The sequence below is a fragment of the Marmota marmota genome, unplaced genomic scaffold, assembly GCF_001458135.2.
Source record: "Marmota marmota marmota unplaced genomic scaffold, marMar, whole genome shotgun sequence".
NCBI lineage: Eukaryota > Metazoa > Chordata > Mammalia > Rodentia > Sciuridae > Marmota > Marmota marmota.
The window spans coordinates 42,774,960-42,790,229 of NW_025999932.1; the positions used below are offsets into that span (position 1 = coordinate 42,774,960).

Below are 15,270 nucleotides of genomic sequence, written 5' to 3' on the forward strand. Positions count from 1 at the left end.
AAATGCAAACAACCCAAATGCCCATCACCTGATCAGTGTATAAACAATATATGGTACAGCCATGCAAAGGAATTTTATTCAGTTGCATAAAGGAATGAATTACAGATGCTTGTTGTGGCGTGGGAGAAACTTGAAGACATAAGCTAAGTGAAAGAATTCAGTCAAAAAAGTCATGTATTTTGTAATTCCATTCATATAAAATGTCCAGAATAGGCAAATCTGTACAAAGTAGAGTAGTGGTTACTATGCATTGGAAGAGGGTATGGGGGCGGGGGTGGGGGGAGGCTGTTAACAGGTATGAGGTTTCCTTAAGTTAATGAAAATGTTCTGGAATTAGATAGTGGTAATAGTAGACCAACTCTGGCTATTCTAAATTCTACATTTGGAAAAAACTGAACTTTTATTGTATGTGAATCATATCTCATTAAGAATATTGTTAAAAAAAGTGAAAAAAAAATCTAAAGTAAATGGAGAAACTGTTTGATGCTTTGTTGAACCAGGGTGGGCCCTTGACTGCAGTTAGGTCACTTAAAGCACTTTTACAGAAGAGCAGATCAAGGTTCAGAGAGGTAAGTGACCCTACTTGGTGGGGATGGAGAAAGGAACTATTTTTTAAAATACATGCTTGTTCTGCTAGTCATGTTGCCTTCTCAGGGGAACACACACCTCATATCAGGTGTGTCTTTGTGGACACACCTATCTCTGTAGAACCTGAGGGCAGCATACATTTCAAGTATAAATTAACTAAGAATTAAGCCTTACCCATGTCCTTCTGGTGCCTCAAAGGGTGCTGTAGATGTGTGCTTATTAGTGTTTGCATTTTTCTCACTCTGTTAATAGTGTTTTGTATTCTCACTAGAAACAGAGTGGTTGCTGGTTATGCCTATGAGAGGAGAATGATTGGAAGCTGTATTTAGGGGTGGCTTTGATTTCTTATGCCCACAAGGGTGAAGACAAAATGCACAAGAGAATAAAGGAGAGGATTTTAATCAAGCTTTTGAAGGGGGAGAATGTTCATTAATAATAATGATTGTCTCAAAGAGAAGGGAGTAAATCTTGGGTTATCTAGGGAGAAATCTTATTGATTTCATCCAATGAGGGAGTCATTGAGGGTGGAAGTGGGTCTTATAATAGGAGAGCACAGAGTGGTCCTTCGCCATCAGCTGTTTCTTCAACTGCATCTTCTCTAAAATTAATAGCACATTGAAATTATGTGTACTTCCATATCTGGTATTATAAAGAGGATAGCAATCTGGTAATGTCACTCATGTATTGCCCCCTCTTTACACAATTGTGATGAGGCTCATTTATTCTCTGATGGCCAGTTTCGAAGGAAAACACAAAAGAAGATTAACCAAAGAATTCATGAAAGAAGGACTAACTTGTCAGAACAAGGTAACAGTGTCTTGGCAAAGTTACTGCTGAGCCAGAGCCACTGCCAGGTAGGAAGCATGAACTCAGCAGGTGAGTAACTTTGGAGGGAGCTGAAGGAATGATTTTTCTCAAGAGCAGCGGGAGTTATTTTTGAATATAAGAAGTGGTCAGAATTCCCAGACGTGGTGTTGTCAGGACTGATTTTGTTCCAGCATAGAATAGCTCCATAACAAATTAGTCTATTTCATTTTTATTTTTTTCCTAAGCCTAATTTCCATGATTTCACCATATGGAAACTCTGACTTTTAAAAAGAACTTGCTCCATGGAGCAAGCTTGGTACATTTTTCAAATGTTTCTTGACATTAACAGCTCTATTTCTCAATTAGCAAAGGGAATAAAGTTGATTATGCATATCCATGGGGTGACAATTTACATCTGATTAGCAGCTCTAAGGTATACATTAAAAGGTCACTATAAATAACTTTTACTTCTTTTGTTCTCAGAAAGACCAGTCACTAAGTCCTAGCTTTCCCCCACTTCCCATGGTTGATAAAACTCTATTTTAAGATGAACTTAAACTGATATTGGATAATAAAATCTATAGAATTTAAAGCTTTTTTAGTTGACATTTTGCTTGTTGCATTTTTCCTATCCATATTCTGATACCCATCTGCTTTTGTGACAACTATTAGCTAATTATAGACATTAAGTAAATAGATAAATAAATAAGGAACATATGTATAGGCTTACATGACTTGGTAACCTATCATGGGTTTATCCTTAGTACCAAAAGGTCTTCTATCTCTTTTGCTTTTAAAGAGCAAATTGTCTGAAGGGGAAGGAGGAATAGCTCTACCTCCTCTACTATAACAATGGTCAGAGTCCTTGAATAGGAAACAGTTCAATCTTATTTGTTTTTCTAAATATATATAATTTTTTTAAGTTGTAGTTGGACACAATGCCTTCATTTTATTTATTTATTTTTATATGGTGCTGAGGATCAAACCCGGTGCCTCGCACATGCTAGGCAAGTGCTCTACTGCTGAGCCACAGCCACAGCCTTGGAAACAGTTTATTCTTGTTTTATGTTTACTGGAATCAGAATGACAGCTGACTGTCTTATAAGACAATATAAGAAAGTATAAGATTCAGAAAAAGAAATTGATAGTGTTGATTGCACAGGCAGTACTTTGGTGGTCTTATGTATTATGACTTTATGTTAATTGTATGTGATACAGCTGTTGAGAATGGACTTTGAGAGGTCCTTCTTGGTAGTTGGTATGATTTAGTTAAAATGGCAACTTTTCCAGACATGTGATTACTCTCTCAATTCATTCATATGAACTCTTTTTTTTGTCTGCTCCATTCTTTTTAAACAGTGGAAATAATTATGTAGTTGATCATTATTTTTAATTGAAAAAGTATACATGCTCTTTAAAAAAAATCAAAATCAAAAAGGTGTGATGATAGAAAGAAGGGTTGAAGAAGGAATTCATTCATTATATCTTAGATGGTATACATTTTAGTAAGTACTCTTTCAAAGGTTTTTATGTTTGTTTGCTTCTTTTTCTGGGCATGTAAACATACCTGTTTTCAGAGAAGTATATTATGCATTGTTTTTAACCCAAAATTTGAAAAACAATATAGCATATACTTAGCTTTCTGTGTAAATATGCATATCATTGATTTTGATGAGTACATGATATTACTATTCCATGACTAGATATAATGGTCAAGGAGCTAGTATAATTTGTTTGACAGCTCTCTTTTGATGTGTGTTTAGGTTATTTGGTAGGATAAATGCTAATGAACATTTTAGGTCATACTTTTTAATATGTGCTGTTAAAACTATTTTCCAGAAATTTTTATGAGTTTATTTTATTTTTTTATTTTATTTTTTTTTAAAGAGAGAGGGAGGGAGGGAGAGAGAGAGAGAATTTTTAATATTTATTTTTTAGTTTTTGGCGGACACAACATCTTTGTTTGTATGTGGTGCTGAGGATCGAACCCAGGCCGCACGCATGCCAGGCGAGCGCGCTACCGCTTGAGCCACATCCCCAGCCCCTATGAGTTTATTTTTATCAGTAGTATTTAATAGTGCCCATTTTCTCACAACTTTCATTTATAACTCAAGAGTATTTTAAAATCTTTACTATTATCTTATACAAAATAGCATGTAAAATGTGAATTTCCTTGATTTTAAAATTTCATGTAAATTTGGAGGCAATTTGTACGTTTGTTCGTGTCATTTATTCTGATTTTTCTAATGGGAAGTTTTTCTTTTTATTGATTCACAAGAATTCTTTATATACTAGGGAGATTAGTCACTTGCTATATAAATCAATTTACTCAGAATATGTTAGGTTCTAGGCAGTGTGCTAAATATACATTTTTTTTTTTTTTGTATTTAATGATTGTCTTTTCACTTGGACTTACAGTATTTTTTTTCCAATTGAAGAACTACTTATTTAGTCAAATGTATCAATCTTTGTAGTTTCTGGCTTTTAAAAATCATGCTTGGAAAACAATTTTCCCTCTGGATTATAGAAATTGTCTCTTAAATTTTATTCTAGTTTTGTGATTTAAAAAAACATTTAAATATTTAATCCTCTTGGGGTTAATTTTGGGGAAAATAATTGGTAAGGATAGGGAATTATTTTTTCTACATATTTAACTCCTTATCCCAATGCCATTATTTCAGAATTGACTGCTTTGCCACTTTCATCATACATGAAGTTCCCATGGGTCTTTGGATCTAATTCTGTTTCCTCTATTGGGTTCCAGAGATCTGTTACATTTGCTATCTCAGAGATACAAAAATAGGTCATCATGTAGAAGTATTAATTCACTCAGAGTTAGATAGGGAGTGCTTGGAGAATATTGAGAATGAGTCTTAAGTTTCCAGGAGGTGACCCCCTAGTGAACCTTAAAGATATGGTTGGAGTGAGTCAAGAGAGAATCTGGTGGGGTAATGAGGCAGTGCAGTGACTTGAGTGTGAACAAAGTCTCAGGAGTAAGAACCAGCAGATGTATGTGTATGGTATGAAATATGGGGCACAATTCATGAGAAGTGAGGTTGTGACCATGGTCAGGCACCTAATGTTAGGAGAGTTCCTCTGTCATGTCATACATGTAGACTGATCTCAGATGGCATATATTGTTATAGTGTTTTAAGCACTATCTGAAGTGTGTTGTAGATAGATTTTTTTTTTTCTTTTCATGGAAGGTGACTAGGATTCATTATAGAAAAATTAGCCTGTAAACAAGGAAATCTCCAGAGGTTTCTGTAGTAATCCAGATAAGTGACCTGGACTAAGATGGGGGCCATGGAAAGAGAACAGGGCAGACAAAAGACCTATTTGGTGATTACTTATGAAAAATGATGGATAATGCAGATTGAAGAGTGAAGCATTGGTTTCACTAGAAGATCCTAGATTTTTTTTTTTTAAACTACATGTTGAACAGCTAGTGGGAAACAAATTACAGTTTTTCAGTTTCATACATTATCCGTATCAGCAGCTAAATTTCTAGATGTGCTTTGCTGATGATATTTGAAGCTAGCAGACTTTGAATAATGATGACTCTATAAAAGTAGCAATAAGAAAGACTTGTTGGAGCTGACAGAAAATCTCATCACAGAAGCCTGAGTAGAAATGCTGCTTGCAAAATTTTCCTGTTTATATACACTGGTTGATCTATCTCCAATAAAGAATTAACTTTTCTAATTGGAAGGCTATTTTCCATAGCTCAACTCACACCTGATGTGAGTTACAATGTGAGGAGCAGTAAAAGAATAAGAAAATGTGCATGATTTGTGTTTGTGAACTGCTAACTGAGTGTCATTAAGTAAGGACACATGGATAGCATTGTTACTATCTTCAATTTATATTTATTGAATACCATGATGTTTGAGGTCAGGCTTATAAATAGTTACTTGGTTAGATTGAGTACACTAATAATTTATGAAGGGCAACTAGAAGAGGTTACTAATTTGTTCTCTTTACTATCTGTGTAATCTGTGTGCCTTTGGGGCAGATAATCTTTTAAAAATCTGCTTGTCTTTTTAAAAACTTATTTGTAAGCAAGACTGATCATTTTTTCTGCTTGAAAAAAAAGCACTATAGATACAATCCCCTCCAAACACCCTCACATTCTGAAGAGAGAGAAGAGGGTAGATTGATAGACCCTGCTTTGCTATTTGGTAGTATGCCAAGATCTCAGGTTCCTCTCTTTCTAGCTGAGGACTCTTGGATGTAAGAACAGAGGAAGGGCATATGGGTGTTCCTGCCTGGATATTTTATTAAAGCTACATGCTCAGTTGTGTTTTATAATAATGGGAGCATGGCTTAAAATGTCAGGGAAGCTAGCATCTTTTCTTTGGTCTTGTCACCCAAAACCATGAACAGGGGTAGGGTGGGAGGTGAAGGAAAAGCTTTGAGCAAAGCAGAGAGCATGGAGCATTGCAAAAAATGGAAGCAAAAAAGAAATACATTTTGGTAACAAATCCTGTGTGTGTGTGTGTGTATATATAGAGACATAGGTATATATTCATATTTATATTAATGTTTACATGTATATAAGATCATATAAAATTCTTGATGCAAAATACACACTTAGGTAGGTTGATTTTTGTGGTGTCTACAAAAGTAAATGGAAAAAAAATGAATATTACAATACACAGCTCTAAAGCAATCCATCTACAGGGTCATGAAAACTGGACTTTTTTAAGGAGTCAGCGTTGCCATTTTCTCTTAACTGCAATTTGGCTCATTTTTAATTCAAATATCTGAGGTACCCAGCTTATCAGAGATGGGTTCAATTCCTAATGATTATTTCTATGTCCAGTCATTAAGTATATAACACAACCTCCTAATTTTATTTTCATTTTGTTGTTGTTCTTCTTGGCTGGACCCTCTTATCTGAGTTAATCTGCTGACATTGATGTTCATCGGAGCTCTGACTTGGTCTCAAGCTTCAGTTTCCTGGATTGCTTTCATTCATCTTCATGCGTTCCTGGCCTATTGGACTCTACTGGTGGATCCTAGTAGCTCTCTACCCTCTCAACCCTTGATCCTAGAAACACAGTGAATCCTGCATTTCCCAGCTTCTCTCGAAGTTGCTTCATCTCCCATTTAGTTCACGAATCAGTATGTTTCATCCTTGGGCCAAATTCAGCCTGCTGGCCAGTTTTTTTAGGAAATTTTATTGGAACACGAGTGAATTCATTCATTTGCATGTTGTCTATGTCCATTTTTCTCACTACCACAGAAGAGTTGAGTGTTAGTGACAGAAACCATATGGTTGGTAAAGCTTAGATATTTCTTATCTGGTCTTTTTTAGAAAAAATAATTGCCAATCACTGATCTAGTCAATTTCCAAAGCTTGTTAATTTTGTCTTCTTGGTATTAAACTGATTGACTTCACTTCCAGTAGCACCTTTACCATCCTCATTTGGACTACTGAAATAGCATCTTAAATGGTTTCTGTGCATCTGATCTCACATTCTCATAATCCATATTCAGAGATATGGCAGCCAGAGCAATCTTGCTAAAAAAGGAAAATGTTGAGGTCTACTTGTTACTACAGTTAGCCTGCTCTAATGATACTACTCCTAAATCCGTATGTCTGTATCTTCAACCCAAGTTTCTCTCCAGAAACTCAGACTGAAATGTCACCAGCTGGGTTAAAATCCTTCAGTGCCTTTCCATTTTCCAGCCACTGACGGATTTTAACCCAGACCTGAGCTCACCTCCTCACTTAAACTAACCCTTCTTAACTTTTAGGTGTTTTGTTTATATCGTGTTTTCTATTGTCTTTTGGTCTCCCTCCTTTCCCATAGTCTGTTCACCTAGGTAAATATTGTTTGTTTCTCGGGTCAAAACTTGGCTAGAGGTCTTTACTGATCTTCAGATTAGATTTGATCTCCTTCATATGTGTCCCACAGTCCCTTGAGTTTCCTGTCACTATACTTATACACTTTATTGGTTTCATTATTTATCTTTCTTCTTCTCACTTCTGCAAAAGGAGGCACCTTGTGTCTACTGGGTCTTGCAGAATATCTAACATCCAACATACTTGGAATATGGTTGGCAGGTTATAGGCAGTGTTACAGAGATAATATCAAGTCAGATTTCCTGCCCTCCATTCCCTCCAGGATATTACAATAAGAAGAATATCTTTTTAGAATATGAGTTTTAATTGACTCAATTAAATTCAAAGAAAAATATTCATGAAATAAGCTGGCTTGGTGGATGCAAAAGAGTAGGAGATATACAGAATAAGGAGCAGGAATCTGACACAGACATGTAACCACACACAGTACTTACATAATTACAAAAATATCCTGGACACCTAATCCTCCAAACAGACATGATCCACCTCCCCATCTAAGTGTATCCATGTCAATTGTCTTCAGTCATAAAGAATAGAAGAAAAAGAACCTTTCTTTTTGTCCCAGTAGAGAGAGCCCTGGAGCAAATTGTCATTTATTCATTGTTCCATTCAATCTTTCATTTGTTTGTTTAACAAATATTTGTTAAGCATGAATACCAGATGCTTAGAATACAAATGTTAAGGGGAAAAAGGAGCTATTACACTAGTTGGAAGGCAGACACCTAAAATCTAATTATAGGACAATATGGTAAGCACTGTAATTTAGCAATTTGTACAAAGTAGTATGAGAGCACAGAGGAGGAAGCAAATTATGTTTTCACCTGTTTCTGGTGAGATGAAAATGGAACTGTTATATGTGTGTGTTTTTTGTGAGGAGCAGAGGATGTGGATAAAGTTCACCTCTCTCGTGTTTCAGTTTTGCCTCAGTAATTTCTTGTTGCTGTCTTCCTCACTTCTCTCTGGGGCTGGGATGAAGATGCTATGTTCTTTTCCATGTGAATTTGCTTAGCAGTTGGAATAATTCATTGCTGCTGGACCAGCAGTAGCAGCATTTCTTCCACATTCTTGGTTGAGTCACAGGAGAGAAGAGAGATGCTGTTCCCATGACGTCACCACTCCTCCCCAAACTCCTGGGAGATGTGGTAGGAAAACTCAGCTCCTGGGCGTTGACCACTTGAAATAGCCAAATGGAGACATATCAAACTTGAAATACCATGCAAATGTGGCCGGAGTCTGCGTGAAAAACTTTGTTTAGTGGAAAAATTACTTAGTTAAGAACGAACTCCAGTCTTTGTGGGCAAATATTCAATTTTAGACCCTCCTTTTGCTTCCTTAATCAAGAGATAATAGAAATGAACCAACAATGAAGTAGGAGAGAAATCCACCCCCAGATTGTTTCTCTTTAATTCTGGTCTTTTTTTTTTTTAAAGGAACTCTGATTTTTCTACTCAGATCTTTTCCTTCATCCTCCAGAATTCTTGAAAATAGGCTAATTGTGAGGAAAAATTTCACTGATCATTGATAAACACAAGAAATTGATAGCATGTATTCATATCCCATTTCTGCCACTTAACCGAGGATACTTGAATGAGTTAATTATGCTCACTAAGCTTTGGTTTCCTCACCTTAAAAATTAGAATATTAATACTACTATTTACCTCAAAAGGGTATATTGAGAATTGAATGAAATAACACAAATAAAGTCTGTATATTCCAAGAGCTTCTTAAAGTTATCTTTTGTTTTCAACTCCAGTATCCAAGCCTTGTTACATTTTCTTGTCTATTTCCTTTGCTATTCCAATCACAATGGGAGCAAAAACCTGCTGAGAGATCATTCTAAGAGATTACAACTTTTTTTTTTATATGGGGGATTGAACCCAGGGGGGCTCTACCAGGGATTGTTCTACATCCCCAGCCCTTTTTATTTTTTATTTAGAGTCAGGTTCTCACTAAGTTGCTGAGGGTCTTGCTAATTTTCCCAGTCTGGCCTTGAACTTTGGATTCTCCAGCCTCATCCTCCCAAGTTGCTGGGATTATAGGTGCCCAACACCATGCCTAGCAGGATTCACATGACTTTTGACTCCTTGTGAGACAGAAAGATGAACTACCCATAGGGCAGCCAGGAAGAGGGTCTCGGAGAAGAAAAGGAGGAAGAGAGAATTGGGGAATCAAACTCTGACCCCAGCTATTCCTAGTTACAAAGAGAGTTTCTTAACAGCCCCTAGACACAACCAACCCCCAAAGGTACCTCTTCTTGTGCCAACAGACCCCTCATCCCTACTCTTTTGCTGAGTAAGTTTTAGAAATCACTTTCTCCAGATTTGCTGAAGAAGGCAAAATAGAGTTTATTGACTCCCTTTCTAAATCCTATATCCCACCAATCATTTATAGGCACAGATCAAGCCCATAGAAACCCCTAGACAACAGACACCTGTTGGCTTCCCTCTCTTGGGACCCCTTCTTCTTTGGAAGCTCTGCTTTCCATTACTCTAATAAATCCTGTTACTTTGCTCTCACCCTTGTGTATGTGGATTTCATTCTTCAAATTTTCGAGATAAAGAACCTACCCATCCACCTCCCACCCCTGCTACACTTGATATGATAGCTGACACTTCACTTACGATTGCAGATTTCTGAATGTTAAACCATGTAACACACACACACACACACACACACACACATTTTTTGGTGTTTCCCCTCCGGGTTTTCTAAAAAGCTATGGCAATTTTTTTGCAAATCCTGATCTGGGTTGGTCTGGTAAGTAATGGGTAAACCTCTCCTCAGGCCAGGGTGCTCTCACTCTCCAGAATGCCCCGGAGGCAACCACTGGCTGAGCTCCAGTTGAGCTCACAGTCATCTCAAAGTCCAGAAAGATGAAAACAGCAGAGGAATACAGATGTCTATAATTCATTAGCCTTTAATCCCACCACGAGCACCATAATGAAAATAAATCTGTCACCATTTAATGCTTTTCTTCCAGAATTTCCTATTGAATTAAGGCCTTACATAGCTCAGAGTCTGAATTGCCAAGTACACTGACTCATTTCTTCATTATGTAAGCCATTAATAGGTTACTGCTCAGGTCCTGGAATACCTGCTGCAGGCTAACAGCAAGGTGCCCAAATGACTCTCAGCTGTGCCCTTACACTTTCCCTCACCTGGGCTCCCCAGAGAAACCACACTCAGCTCCTCACCATTAGCTCTGAGTCCTGCACTGAGGCCTCATTAGCATCCAAAAGCTCCTCCTCTCCTCTGCCTTCCTGGCAGCAACCTACCCAGGGGAGAAGGAAACTATGCAAGAGGCAGTATGCAATTACTGGGGAGAGAAACTTCTTGCAGAAAATGCAGATAGACTAGATCTGGATGTAGGGAAATATGAAGAGACACAGTGTGGGAAAGTGTCATCCGAGTGAACTTGAAAGCTGAGACAGACTCTCTGGCACCAAGTTGTATTTAAAGCAAACACCACACCGTGGAGAATGACCTTGGGGATCCTGGGAAATTGAGGAAGAGCAGCATGATTTACACAATGAGGCCAAAAGGAAAGCACATGCTTAATAGTAAAATCTAAAAACTATCACCTCTAAAGAGACATCTTAAATACTATGTCTTTGATTTTTTTAGCTATGATTATGATCTATCTGTACATATATATGTATATATGTATATATGTGTGTGTGTGTGTATATGTACACACACATATGTGTATATATACTAGTTTGAGTATAGTATATACATTCCCATTTTATAATTATCTAGGAAAAATATCATTGCAAAAAATCCATGGAAAGACTTAGCTTGTCAGCATCTATGCTTGACTATATCTACTATGCATGTAGAAGCATTGGCTCAATTGAGCTCTTTTCTTTTTCCCGTCTCTCTAAAGAGTTCATATCATCCAGCCTGATAAATGCAAACATGGGAATTCAATTGCTTCTGAAGATTACCTCTTCTCTGTAGGGTGGTAGTCCTCAGAGGAGTTCCAAAGCCTCAAAAACAAAGATATTATTATCTCCTAATCATTATAACCACTGGTGTGGATTAGAGGTGCTATTGGGGGCATTGATGATGATGTTTTAAAAAGAGTTCCAATTGCCTTTCATAACCACTCAAAAGTTCATCAGAATATACTGTATTTTACATATCAGTTCTAGGAAACATCCCGAGATTTCAGACTTTCGCTCATCTTCATCTTTACTTTAAACATGCTTTTATTTACTTCATTTATAGTGTCCCATCAAGTAGGGCTAGGGGAAGTCCTTCATAATCACTTGGATTCCTTAATAACAGAGATACTTTTGTTTACCACACAAGAGTAAGGAATTTGACATATTGTGACATGTATTACTTTTACCAGGCATTAAAATAACATTGCCCCAAGAATTTAAGAGGACAATATGACAAATATATCAATGTCTAAAACTGAAGAGAGAAAAGGACCTAGGTGTTCAAGAGAGTGTGATATTACTTCTGGTTGGAACAACCTCACGGAGTTGGTGGACATTTAAGGTGGACCCCATATATAATCCAGTTTGGGCAGGTGAGGTTACTTCCTGCACAGATGTGCATCTTCATTAGCTTATGGGGTGATCTCTGTGGAGGCAGAATATGATTTGTCTTTTTCATCCTTAATAATAAATGATTGAGTAGTTGAGACAACAATCTTGCCAGAAGCAGCAAAATAACCATTCTTTCTAGTGGGAAATATAAGTTGAGGTAATACAGCCATAATATTCACCTACGTGGTAGAACATATAGCCTTGGAATGCTTTTAAGAGACCATGTTTATTTGACCTCTCTGTTAGCTTCCTAGACATAATTACTTCCATGCTATATTAAAGAGATGGTGAAAGAGTGAATGGATGACTTAAGGGGGTTGTCTGATTGAGCCTCCAATCATCCTTGGAGAAGGAAATGTGACTGCTTCATCCTGGAAGGAAGAGAAACCATCTCAGAAACCTAACTGGAGTTAGTCTACTTTTAAATCTCTGTCTTTTGGTTCTATTGTTTTTGATACACTGCTTTGCATTTAATTAGGAGAGGATATACTGAACTCAGAAATCACTATTGCATTAGTGTAGTGAGCCTGGAGAGATACAGGAGTCAGGGACACCAGTTCCTTCTTCCCATCATCAGCTAAAACCCTGGGCCTGCTTCTGCAACTGTGGAGATACTCTAATGCCTTCTTCTGCAACCCTAGCCTCTCCTGTCACAGGTTTATCTGGAGGCCACTGAGGAGCTCCATGGCCAGTGGGGGAGGTAGGATGCTTGAAAATACCTCATGCTATGCAGCCCCCTTCACCAAGGATTTACTGGATAGTTGTAAGAACCTCAGAAGAGTGCACAGCAGCCAGCCACAGAAGGAGAGTTTCTCAGCAAGCATCTGCCATTGACCTTGACCTAATTCGTCCTGTTTTGGCTGACAGTTCCAAAGATAAAGGTTGAGGTACCTATTAGATTTGATGTGCCACATTCTCCTTCTGAAGCTGTTTGTTTTACTAGCTAGTAATTCAATTCTATTAAAAACCCAAGGTTTATTTTATAAGCATGACAACTAGCCATTATATGAGTAGTATTCCACAGGCCCTAAGCAGAACATGTAAAATGTCATTTCAAGTGCCAGTTTTTTTCTAATGCTTTTTTTTTTTTCTTTACAGAATTTTGAAAGCGGCTTAAATCTAATTGGCTCCCCCAGGATCTCAACTCCTGTTACATTTGTGGCATTTCTCTTTTCTGAGAGGCATCTGGAGAGACTGAGCTGCTGCTGCTGGCTGGCATGCAGGGTAGGAGGATGCAGCAATTTTTTTTTTCCTTCCTTCCTTAGAAACTTTCAAATCTTGCCTCAACTCTTCTTGAGCTTTGAACACTTGATTTTTGCTTTTTTTTTTTTTTTTTGTAACAATGGGTACTGCCTTTCCTATTATTGAATTTCCTATGAGTGAGAATAGCATCCACTACTGCGTCCACCCATGGTAGCCAGCCTGCATCTCCTGTGAGAGAAAAGGAAAAACAAAACACATAATAGTAGTCAGGGACAGAGCCACATAAATAATATTTACCAAATGTAGCTCTAATAAGCTAGCTTTATGCAAAGTTCATTCACAAAAAGTAAACACCTCTTTGGACAATGGAAGGGAATTATTTTTATTGGTCCAAAATCAGAAGTTTCTGTAGTCTAAACAACTATGAAGAGACTGCCCAAACCTTTCCCTTCATCACAGTGAGTTCATACTGTCTAAACCCTGCATGGTGAAGTGAATGAGAGGAGAGAAAGGATGCTCCCCTGAGGCCAGGAATAAGGACAGGGGAGAGTGGAAGCAAACACGTGAAAGAGGAGAGAGAGAAGGACTTTCCTACCTCTTTCAAAATGTTTAAGTTGGATTCTTAATCTTAAGGATCTGAGTTATGTTAACAGAAAAACAGACTGTTTTCAATACATTATTAAAAAGGCTCTAGCTTCCGAGCCTCAGTCTTCCACTATGCAGTTGAATCCTGGGAGGAAGGAATGATGCCCATTTAGGATGCCACGTACCTGGTTTGGACAAAGCATGCTCTAGACATTCAGAAGCCAGATGCAAAGGCTTGTTGAATATATTCCATCAGCTGCCTTTTGCTGTTGGGGTAAAAATAGCACAGGAAGCACTGGCAAGAAAGTTGTTCATCCTCTGGAAAATAAATCAAGTTTCTGTATTAGGATAGCCTAATCTTAAAATGTTCACTACCTCCTCCTCCTACCATAAGCTAGACTAATGACAATAAGAATGGGCTTGAACTTTGTTTTGATTAAGTGCCTCTTGATATTGTGTGAGTGTGAGTGAATGAGTGTGTGTGTGTGTGTGTGTGTGTGTGTGTATGTATGTGTGTGTGTGATGACCCAAGTGGGAATATCTGTTTAATTGCAATCTGGTTGTCCTGTTATTGGTTAGGCAGGACCTGCCCAAGCATAGAAAAACCTAATTTCAGGCTTAGCAGGCAATGAAGTTAATAATAAAACATGTTTATTGAATTAAAAACAGTAATATTTTTACTAATTCATTTAAAAATATTTCTCCAAGATTTTCTTCCCAAGGGAAAAATTTATATATCTGCCAAATGGGATAAGGGCCAGCCAGACTACATTTTGGTAAATATATTCATTTTGTGGTCCTAAGGGAGAAAGCACAGACTCAGGGAGTCCAGTTTTAATTTTGTGTGTGTCATTATAGAGTTGTACAACTGGGGGCGAGTCTTTGTCTCACTGGCTCTTGATTTTTCTCATGCATTAACAAAGAAAATTGGATTAAGTGATTTCTAAGGTCCTTTCTACATCTAATTTTCTACAAAAAAAGTATAAACAGTAGAAGGAGATGCACAGAAATAGTTGGGAGAAGATGAGCGTGGAAGCTCAGTGCATGAGGAAGGGCTTACTGGGGAGAGAAGGGAGAGGAGCAGGGTAGGTGTTCCCTCCCTATCTCCTCTCCTGCCTTTCTTGTGTCTCAATATAATCCAGAAGTGTTCTCTCTCTCTCTCTCTCTCCTCTTTCAAGTGATTGTTTGTTTACATCATCTCTCTCCACTTCCACTCACCTCTATCTTTACCTCTCTGAGCAATGAATATAGTAAGGATTTGTCAGGAAGAGGCAGGAATATTGATGAAATCTGAAAAAATAATTTTTGAGTATGTTTTTGTCCTTTCATTTCATTCTTTTAAATTTTAATTTGTTATATATGACAGCAGAATGTATTACAGTTCATATTACACCTATAAAGCACAATTTTTCATATCTCTGGTTGTATAGAAAGTATGTTCACACGATTCGTGCCTTCATACATATACTTAGGGTAATGATGCTCATCTCATTCCACCCTCTTTTCTATCCGCATGCCACTTCCCTTCCCCTCCCACCCCTTTGCCTTATCTAGCGTTTGTCTAATCTTCCCATGCTCCCCCTTCCAACCCCACTATGAATCAGCCTCCTTATATCAGAGAAAACATTTGGCATTTAGTTTTTTGGGATTGGCTAA

At 37.6% G+C, this 15,270-nt stretch overlaps 1 protein-coding gene across 3 annotated transcripts in view; it reads left to right on the forward strand.

Moving 5' to 3' along the window:
- Positions 1–12,902: 12,902 nt before the first annotated feature.
- Enox1 (ecto-NOX disulfide-thiol exchanger 1) overlaps positions 12,903–15,270 on the forward strand; it is a 443,331-nt gene continuing 440,963 nt past the window's right edge. For all 3 annotated transcript variants that reach the window (XM_048800957.1, XM_048800956.1, XM_048800959.1), the window contains exon 1: positions 12,903–13,050. The gene's annotated coding sequence lies outside the window, so the exon portion shown is untranslated. The remainder of the gene's footprint in view (positions 13,051–15,270) is intronic.